The sequence below is a fragment of the Alligator sinensis genome, unplaced genomic scaffold (assembly GCF_000455745.1).
Source record: "Alligator sinensis unplaced genomic scaffold, ASM45574v1 scaffold187_1, whole genome shotgun sequence".
In the NCBI taxonomy this organism is placed as follows: domain Eukaryota; kingdom Metazoa; phylum Chordata; order Crocodylia; family Alligatoridae; genus Alligator; species Alligator sinensis.
Window position 1 is genome coordinate 4,679,846 of NW_005841861.1, and position 10,653 is coordinate 4,690,498.

The window sequence follows — 10,653 nt, forward strand, 5'->3', positions numbered from 1 at the left end:
AGAACTGGACACAATACTCCAGCTGCGGCCTGACCAGCGTCGCATAGAGGGGGAGGATCACCTCCCTGGCTCTACTCGAGATGCACCTGTGGATGCACGACAAGGTCCGGTTAGCCCTGCCAACCATGACCTCGCATTGTCGGCCCATGTTCATCTTGGAGTCAATAATGACACCAAGATCCCTTTCCGCCTCCGTGCTCTCAAGTAGGGAGTTCCCCATCGTATAAGTGTGCTGCTGGTTCCTACTACCCAAGTGCAGCACCCTGCACTTGTCCGTATTGAAACACATCCTGTTCCTGTTTGCCCACCCCTGTAACCTATCCAGATCCTTCTGCAATCTCTCTCTCCCTGCTAGCGTGCTCACCTCCCCCCAAATTTTGGTGTCATCAGCGAATTTAAACAGGTTGCTTTCCACCCCAACATCAAGATCGCTGATGAAGAAATTGAACAGCGCAGGCCCCAGGACCGAGCCCTGGGGGACTCCACTACCCACCTCCCCCCAAGTCGAGTATGATCCATCCACCACCACCCTCTGAGTGCGACCCTTCAGCCAATCTGCAATCCATCTGACTGTGTAGGCATCTATGCCACAGTCGCCTAGTTTATTAATTAGGATGGGGTGAGAGACGGTGTCAAAGGCCTTGCTGAAGTCCAGAAAGACTACATCCACCGCGACACCTGCGTCCATGGCCTTTGTGACCTGATCATAAAAGGCAATCAGGTTGGTCTGACATGATCTCCCCCTAATAAATCCATGCTGATTGCCCCTGAGCATCATTTCTGATGCCGGCCCATCACAAATGTGCTCCTTGATGATCTTCTCAAAGAGCTTCCCCAGGATTGAGGTAAGACTGACGGGCCTATAATTGCCCGGGTCCTCCCTTTTCCCTTTTTTGAAGATGGGGACCACATTAGCTACCTTCCAATCGTCTGGCACCTGGCCCAAGCACCACGATCGCTCGTAGAGCCGTGCCAGGGGCCCTGCAATAACCCCAGCCAGCTCCCTCAGCACCCTGGGGTGGAGAGCATCCGGACCCGCTGACTTGAACGCGTCCAGCCCCTCCAGAAGCTCTCTAACCCGGTCCTCCCCAACCTGAGGTCTGAAGGCGATCCCCTCGCGTCCGGCTTCTATCACAGCAGGGAAGTCCCGGTCCCTGCACAAGAAAACGGAGGTGAAGAATTGGTTAAAGAGGTCCGCTTTATCCTCTGACGCAACCACCAGATTGCCCCGCATATCCTGCAGGGGCCCCACATTACCCGGCGCCTTCTTCATCCTCCCAATATATTTGAAAAAGGACTTTTTGTTATCCTTAATCCTGGACGCTAATCCGAGCTCTATCTCCGCCTTGGCCTTCCTAACAGCCCGCCTGCAGGCCCGAGCAGAGGAGGTATACTCCTCTTTGGAGATTACACCCCCCTTCCACCGGGCGTACGCCACCCTTTTGGCAAGCAGGCATTCCCGGACACCCTTGGTGAGCCAGGGGGGCTTTTGGACACTCCTGCCCGCCTTGCTTCTTGTCGGGATGGACACCCCTTGGGCCCCGAGTATCGTTTCCTTAAGGAACGACCACTCCTCTTGGACGCTGAGTTCCTCTGCCCTCAAGGACCCCAGTTCCTCTCCCACTAATCTCCTCATCTCACTGAAGTTGGCCCTCCTGAAGTCTAGGGCTACCACCTTGCTGCGGGCCCTTGACACTCTACGCTGGATGGTGAATTCCAGCACGCGATGATCACTATTGCCCAGGTGGTCAAGAACCTGGAGACCTCTTACCAGGTCGTCGCCTGCGGCCAGGACCAGGTCCAGCAGGGCATCTCCTCTGGTGGGACTGTGCACCTCCTGAATCAAGTGGAGGTCCTGCAACTCGGCCAGGAACCTCCTGGAGCGGTCTGTCCCGGCTGACTGCTCCTCCCAGCATATGTCCGGGTAATTAAAATCACCCATGACAACTACGAAAAGCATATTTTCATGTAAACCATATATAAATATAAAGATTTTACCCTCATTGGTTTTATTGTCAAATAGTCAATCAGCATTCAAAACCTAGGAGTTTTTTTTTACAGGTTCAGTGGCATTTAGGAAGATAATATCTTTTTTAAAAAAGATCAAGTGTTACAAATAATATAAAGCAGAAAGGCAGTAGCTGTGTGCTGTTTTAAGATGACATCTGTAATGTGGGTGGCAGCAGAGGGGCCTGCTTTTCTGGGAATTAAAAGTAAAGAGAGCTTTCAGATTGATTCTCTATAGTTTAAGTAAACTATCAGAACATTTGGTTTTGTGGGGGGTTTTTTGATTGTTTAAAAAAATATTAGTTACACTAATCTCATGTATGCAAACAGAAAATAAAATCTATGAAAGACAGTACTGCTGGTAGAAAATTTGCAGAACAGATGAATATGTTAGTCACACTTATTTAAAAAACATTAGTTATAAATTAAAGTAAAATGCATTTAGTCTGAAGTTTCAAATAATTTATTCCAAATCAGAATACAAATTTTGTAAAATAAAAACCAATAAGCAGAGTAAAAAGATAACTCACCAGCCTAGTCTGTTCATGTACTCAGTCCTGTATTCACAAAGATTAAACAAGGATCAAAAGTAGGTCTGGCTGAAAACCAAGAATTCCATTTTCCAAAAAAGCTTGAGGTTTCATTCTGAATTAAACTGAATTTAAAGGAAGATTACAAACCCATGTTCCCATAACCCAGGAAAGTGCCCTAATACTAGGGTACTGGCTACTTGTGTTAACTCTGTCTTTCCTGCCTGCCTGTCTTTGCCTTGGCTTGATAAACCTTCCTGAGTCTGTTGAAGGCGGCACCTCCTTGTAAGCAGGGCCCAGGCCTTGTGCCCTTCTTTCCCATGGCACTGTGCTCCTCTGGGAGGCTGCTCAGAGACAACAGCCACTTGTTGGGGGATGGGGGGCAGGCTTCTTGATGGTACGGGTGTCCTGAACTTTGTGAGCTACCTGTAACTCAGATAAAAGCCACTGATCCTTTGCTGCCTTAGGCAGTTCTACTGCAGTCACTGCTAATGCATGGGACCCTGCTGCAATCAACAGTGTGGTTGCCTCCACCTTTGACATGAGGATTGGGGGCTGTTTTACCACCTTGTCCACCATCCTGCCCCATAAAGAGGGTTGGAGTCTCTGCCCAACTGTTCTGCAGGCACACTAGTGCTTGGTCTGCTGACCGAGACCAACTGACCCCCATGTTAGCCAGGGTAGTCAGGTGTTTGGAGGGAGCACCACCCCCTAAGTGGAGTTCCTTGGAGGTGTCCTTGGGTCTCTGTTTACTGTGCAACCCTACCAAGCTTTTCTAGGGTCCTGCCCCACCACTCTGTTTTGAACTGGTCCGGACTTGGCCAGCTCAATCTCCGCACTCCCCCCATACCCCGGAAGGAAGACTGATTGGCCAGCACTTGCTGGTAAGAGCCAAGGAGAGAGAAGATTTCCCTCAAAGCTTCATTCTCTGGTTCCCCGGTGTACACCCAGGTGGTCTTTCTGCTTTACAGCACCTGGATGAATAAGCACAGACATGCAACAGACAGTTGAGGTGGAAAGGTAAAAGGATGCCAGTGAACCAGAAATCAAAGGAAAAAGGCTCTGGAGTCAAGGACCTTCATGGCTTTGGGTCTTCGTCAGGGATTGGCAGAAGGTTGCCAAGGGAGCCTTTCAGCACTTGGAGCCATGGGACCTCCCTGTAGGTGGGACCTGTTCTCAGCTCCTGACATGGTTACCCTTGTTCAGGACCTGTGTCCCCTGCCCCCTGCTTTTATTTCTAGTTACCTTTCTGGTGCAGACCTCCTGGTCAGCAGGTTCCAGGTGTCTGTGTTGACTGTCTCTCTTGCCTCCCTAGCAATTGTGCTCAGGGGCCTGATTTCTGCCTTACAGTAAGGCAGGTAGACGTCAAATGAAGGACAGTTATGTCTGCATATCTTGCTCAAGCTTTATAAGTTACCCCCAGGCTCTGTCCCTGTTTTTCAGCATCCAGAAGGGGAAGCATGGACATGCAATGTGGAAAAAAGAAAGAAAGCCCCCTTCCTGACCTGGAGTTTAGCAGCTCTAGTCCCGTGAGGCTCTGTCCTGCCTGAGGATCACTGACCTCCTGCAGCAGGTAAGCCCACTTCCTGCCTCCATGGTACCTCTGTCTATTCTGGGTCCCAAACTGCAATTGATGTCTTCAGGGTGTGCCTACTCCCACAGGTCTCTAGCCTCTTAGCTCCGAGAGCATCCGCTCACTGGGGCAGGATAGAGCTGAGTCTTGCAGGGCCCATGGGGCAGTGGGGAGGTGCCACCACCCCAGGACTGGGCTGAACCATGCTGCCTCCCTCCATGCTGAAGCCAGGACCACTTGGCCCAAACATGTGCACTGGCCACCTGCCCCCAGGCTTCCCTTGTGTTGGCTCTGCCACTGAGCCTGCAGGGGTGGAGGAGCTGGGCTGTGGCCCTCCGCTCGCTCCTTGGGCAGGCCATGGGGCCCCGGGGCACTGTTGGTGCCAGCAGTCGTGCAGCTGGACTGGCTTGGGAACCACCAGCAGCCCGGTGGCTCTTCCCGCCTGTCCTGTCCCACCCCCACTGCCTTGCAGAGTGGGGCTGCTCCAGGGAGGCTAAGCCGGGCCCCAGCAGGCCGTGGCACACAGGGCTCCTGCTGACGCCCTGCTCTGCTGTCCTGCAGAATGGTGCTGAATGAAGCGGGAGGGGACGGCAGCTGCCCTGTGTGTGGTGGGGGAGGGGTCTGCGGGCAGGGACAGGGTGTGCTCTGGCGCTGGGTGGGAAGTGCATATGGTATGAGTCACAGCTGCTGAATAATGAGGTGGGAAGGCGTAGAGGTGACACGAGGCAAGGGCTGGCACCGCTAAGGCAGCTCTGGCTGTCTGTAGCCAACCGCAGGCAACACCTTGGCCCCCAAACCTAGGTAGCTGCTTGGGCTGGGCCCTGGGCATGGTGACCATTAAGCCCCTCCATGGGGCAGGGTTACCTGTGGAAGGGGCAGCTCCAGCTCCGGGCATCACACAGCTGAGCAGAGGCAGGGCAGGGCAAATCCCTGGCAGGAGGTGCAGGTTCCTCACATGCCTTATGGGACAGGAAGCAGGAGCAGCTGGGACACCTCACATTGCCACCAGGCAGTGAGGGAGCCCACTGCAGGACCCTTGTGTGTCCTCTGAAGTTCAGGACCTTCCTGTTCCAATGTCCCTGGCCACCTCCTTAGCATGGTTGGGGGCTCAGGCAGCAGCCTCTTGCTTGCCTGGTTTCACACCTGTCCTCTGTGCCCAGCTCCTGGGATGGCCCTGTAATGAGGGTGCCAATTCTGTGCCTCAACTTCCTGCCAGGGAACCAGATTCTCCTGAGACACTGGCAGACCCGGTGGCCACTGAGCATGCGGTGTGGAAGGGGGTTTCTGCCCCTGCTTCCTTAGCTCAAAGTGTCAGCTGCGGCTCCAGGCAGCACAGCAGTTTTAATTCCTTCCAGCAACCCTCCTTACCCATAAGGAGCCTGGGCCCAGTGCCAGGAGTGGCCACTGACTGAGCGGCGACCCCGTAGCCAGGCTGCCTGCCGCTGCCTTCTCCTGTCACCTGGAGGAGAATGCGCTTTGGATATTGAACACATTGAAGCAGCTCTGCCACCCGGGTCCAAGTCCACTGCTGGAGCTGACTGAATTGCCACAGGGCATGGAGTGTGTAAGCAGGTTCCTGCCCATGCCTCCTTAGCTGAACGAGGCAGGGATGGCTGTGAATACTTCCAAACTTTTCTCATGCCACAGTTGCTGCTGTGAGAGAGTGGAACGGCTGGGCGTGAAAGCATTTTTTATTTTCTTTCTGTACTTAAAACTGTGGCAGCATATTATAATTTTCCTTCCCAGTGCCAGATAAAGGGTTTGCTGTGCCTGGATCAACTTCTACTCCCCGCTCCTCCACCCAGGGCCAAGCGAGACTACAGCTTACTACCCCCTCCACCTTTGGGAGCACCAGGCCCCCTTGCACACTTTGATCAGCATGACCAGACCGTGTTGTGGGCGTCAGGTCTCTCTTCGCTATTTTGGGCACCTCCCATGGTCCTTTACCTGGCTTGGGAAAGTGACCACATCCTAACTAACCCTGGCAATCACAGGCCCATCTTGAGGGACAGCACTCCCATTCCCGAGTCTGCTGAGGGTAGGACCTCCCTCTAAGCAGGGCCCAGACCTCATGCCCCTCTTTCCCATGGCACTGTGCTCCTCTGGGAGGCTGGTCAAAGACAACGGTTGCTTGTAGGTGGACAGGGGGCTTCCAGATGATACCGGTGCCTTTGGGGGCCCCGAGCCTTGTGAGCTGCCTGTAACTCAGCTTCAAGCCACTGCTCCTTTGTTGCTGTAAGCAGTTTTGCCACGGCCACAGCTAATGTGTGGGACCCCCCTGTAATCAGTGGTGTGGTTGCCTCCCTCTTTGAACTGGGGGTTGAGGTCTGTTTTCCTACCTTGGGCACCATGCCTGCCCCATAAGGAGGGTTGGAGTCACTGCCCAACTGTTCTGTAGGCACACTATTGCTTGGTCTGCCGACTGACACCAAGTATCCCCCATGCTAGCCAGGGTAGCCAGCTGTTTGTTTGGTAGGAGTACCGCCCTGTAAGCAGGGTTCCAGGTGTCCTTGGGTCTCTGTTTATTGTGTGGCCCTAACCATTGTGTCCAGGGTCCTGGTGTAAACAGTAAGAGTCCTGGCCTGGTCATAATAGTGATTACACATGCGTAGGATGGCTAGAGGTTAGAAGTCTCTGGAACATCTAAACTTCTGGCCTTGATTATGCTATGACTGTGGAGGGTTCGGGATTCAGAGTATGGTTGGGGGTAGAAAGGTAAGAAAGGTTTATTGACTTAACAAAAACACAACTATGTGTAGTAACAAGACAAACAATGACAGACAAAAGCAATTCATGTTGGCAACTTATTGGCAGTCCCCTCTGATGCCTGATACACAGCAAGCTTCACTTTCCACAAAGTTCAGTGAAGTCAGGCGTCCCTGAATGACACTGTCCAAAGGGGTACCGGGAAGGACCCTGGAATACAGTCCTTGGGCTCCTCGAGGTCCACGGGCCCACTGATCCAGGCAACAGCTAACTAATCCTTTTCACAGAGCTGTATCTTCCTTCTGAATGGTTTCCAGATACTTCAGCCAATTTAAAGCTTCTGAACTGTTCTGATAACATACAACCACTCAGATTCCTTTTACTTCAACTGTCCTTAGATTGACCAATTAGCAGTACAAGCCTTGCATTCCTTTGATAAGGTAATTTTAACTATGCCACAGGGCCTTACTACTTTAAGGCTTTGCTAAATTTACTAGGCCTTACTTTATACAAGGCCTCACTACATCTTAAACTTTAATTAGGCTCTTAGCAACAACATACAGCTTAATATCTGAACAAAGATAGCAAAACACTTGGTCTAATCTTCATAGGGCCTTCAGCAAGCACCTGTTTCACACAGACATAATTTCAGCTGTCACATATGACCTTCTTAGGAAACTGAGGCATGCACTGTTGAAACCTTGTTATATAACCAAAGAGCGGGAACTTTATGCCAATAATTTATGAAGTGATAATGAATATGAGTGGTCCAAGAAAATGATACTGTTGAGTGACATTGATTGATTGATTGAGATGTGCAAGCAGTGATTGGACCATGGTATGATTGGCAGGTAGCATGGGGCAGCCACTACAAAAGCCAGTGTGATGCACCATCTCGGTGTGTGTGTGTGTGTGCATGTGCATGAGTGTGCAGGAGCGCACGTGTGTGTCTGTGCGTGTGGTGAAGAGTGTGTGCGCCGAGAAGCTGTGTGAGCTGAGTCTGAGAGCCTGGGAGTTTTGAGTGGTGTTGGATCTGCTGGAGAGGCTGGGAAGATTGGGAGTGTGGGTGCTGAGTGGAGTGTGTGGGGACACTGGAATTCCACCTGAGATACTCACCTTCATTTTCCCCATAGGACAGGTAAAGTATCACCCTTCCCTTTAGAGGTTTCCAAGTACTCCACTTGTGGAGGAAAGGGTAGAAATCCTTTGCCTGACAAGGATGTAACAGCAGGCCCTGCAGCCTGGGTGTCAGCGTTCTTGTCTGCACTCGCTGGTGACAGGATAGTATGGCTCTCTGTACATATTTGTATATAGCGTTCTGTTAAGTGGTTGTTGACTAGTTCATGGTGCTATGATTGTTGTTGGCTTGTAATACAGGTGGCTTATTAACCCTTACTTCAGTGTTTGTGTTCCTTAATAGTTGTGGGCCTCAAGGTGGGGCTAGGCCGCAGGCAAATACTCTGAAGGATTAACCCTTCCAGGTGTAAGCGAATCATAGACCCCTGGCACAGTAGAGGCCTAACAAACCTCTGCCCCTGGAATACCATAGTCCTTGTGCCAGACCAGTCTTCACCAGCTCACCGCTCTCTGTTTTTAATTGGCCTTTGACTTGGGCCGCCCAACTTTTGCACTCTCCCCCACACCTTGGAAGGAAGACTGGACTATAGATGGGGTCTGGTCTCAGCTCTGTGTTCAGAAGACCCTTGGAGGGTGACATCCCTGTAAGTTGAAGGAAGCCTGTGTCCCCTGCCCCCTGCCCTCATTTCTAGATACCTTTCCCCATGAAGACCCCTGGTCAGCAGGTTACAGGTGTCCGTGTTTACTGTGTCTCTTGCCTCCCTAGCAATTGTGCTTGGGGGTGTGATTTCTGCCTTACATCCCTCAGCAGACAGAAGTCAGGTGTGATGGCACTTTCTGGTAAGATCTGAGATGAAAGATGGTTCCACCTGCAGGCCTATGTTCAGGCTTCAGAAGTTCCCCCTAGGCTCTGTCCCTGGTTCTGAGCACCTAGAAGAAGAAGCACAGACATGGGATGGAGAAAGAAGAAAGAAAGTTGGCAAAGTGTGGATCCCCCTGTAATCTGGGGTTAAGGTATAATACTGTCTTTGGGGGAGGCGGGCATTGGGCAATAATGTCCTCATATTCATTTAGCCTCTCAATTTGGATTATAGAAGTCTCCCCACGTGGCACTTTGTTCGCTGAAAGCAGTGCTGCTTTGGAGTGGTTTTGGGAGAGTTGTGGGGAGGGTGTAGGGACAAAGACACGTGGTGGGACTGTCCTCAACCCGTGCAACAGAGTGCCTCGAAGACCAGGTACATTCCCATTCACCCCATTTTATCACTTAAGATCAAGGTGTGATGGGTGAAGCAGGAGTGAGGGGAACTGAGAACGGGGCCATCGCTAATACTTCTGCCACCAGAGTGCCCTAGACCTCGCCTCGGATACAGGTAGTTAGATGAGTAGAAGTGGGGATGGCTGTGCATACTTCCAAACTTTTAAGCACTCACTCTGGCTTAAGTGGAATGTCCCTGAAATTGTACCATGCATGCGGTGTTAAATCTGCCCCGTGTGTGTTAGACCAGGTTGAGGAAGTTGGTAGCAGTGCATATTGATGAAAGTGGCCTTCAACGTGTTTTTACAGGTTGTTTTGCTGAGTGGAGGAATGGGGATGGTGGGCATCAAGTGTAGGTAGTGGTCCGGTAGGTTGGTGAGCAGTTTGCTGTTTTTGTTTCAAAGCGTGGTAGTTTGTGCTGGTCCCTGGTGCGAGGAGTTGGAGTAGCATGCTTTGGGAAGATCCTGCCATGGGTAAGTAATGGGCTGTGAGTTAAAGGGCCCATTTGAGGCTTCCTGCAATGGGTCTCTCACTACCATTTCAGGTACCTCCCATGGTCCTTTAGCCGGCTTGTCCAAGTGACCCCTTCCTAACTAACCCTGCCAATCACAGGCCCCTGTCTTGTGGGACAGCCCTCCCATTCCTGAGTCCATTGAGGGCAGGACCTACGTTCTGCCCATGGCATTGTGCTTCTCTGAGAGGTTGGCCAGCAGTGGCATACTATGGATCTCCAGCGCCTGGGAGCCAATGCCTGCATTTGTGCTCCCCTGGGGATATTCTGAGCAGGGTGTAGTGCCCTCTTTTCTGCCCCACAGCACTTCCATGGGGAAATTGATACCATGGCACACTGGACACCAGGGAAGGGGTGGCAGCCATAATTTCAGGCCATAACAGGTAAGCAAGTGCCAACCTACCAGGCAGGTGGGTGGGCCACACACCAAACACGGGAGAACACCCCATAAACAGGGTTCAGGTCTGAACTGTGGATGCTGATGCTCTTGTTTGCTGTCCCTTAGAAAAGTGACAGTCCTGGTGACAGCCTTTCACAGTAGCAATGCCTGCAGCAGCATCCCTGCCTCAGAGAGCAAAGGAGCAGGCACTGGCAATGCATAGGGGCTGCACACGGGTGCACATGTACCCCCTGAGTGTGGTGGTGCACCCCCTGTGAAAAGGTACTGCTGACACTGTTGGCGGTGTGGCAGAAATGCCACCGTCTGTGCCCCTCTCCAGAGATCTGTCTCTGCCAGCGTGAGAGGCTGGTGTTGAATTCCTCAGGGCGGGGATCTCCCCCCCTTGTCTACATGACAAAAGCCTGGTGCCTGGGAGGCGGATGCTCTGGTCACCTGGGGAGTGGGGGGGAAAAGCCCCGCTCACCAGCCCAGGTAGCCAGTGATGCTTTTTTATATTGGCTGGCTTGTGGCCAGCACTGGCAGCTTCGATTAGATCAGGTGGCTGAGGTCAGAGAGGTTATTTAAAGGCCTGGCCCAGGAAGAAAGCAGCCATTA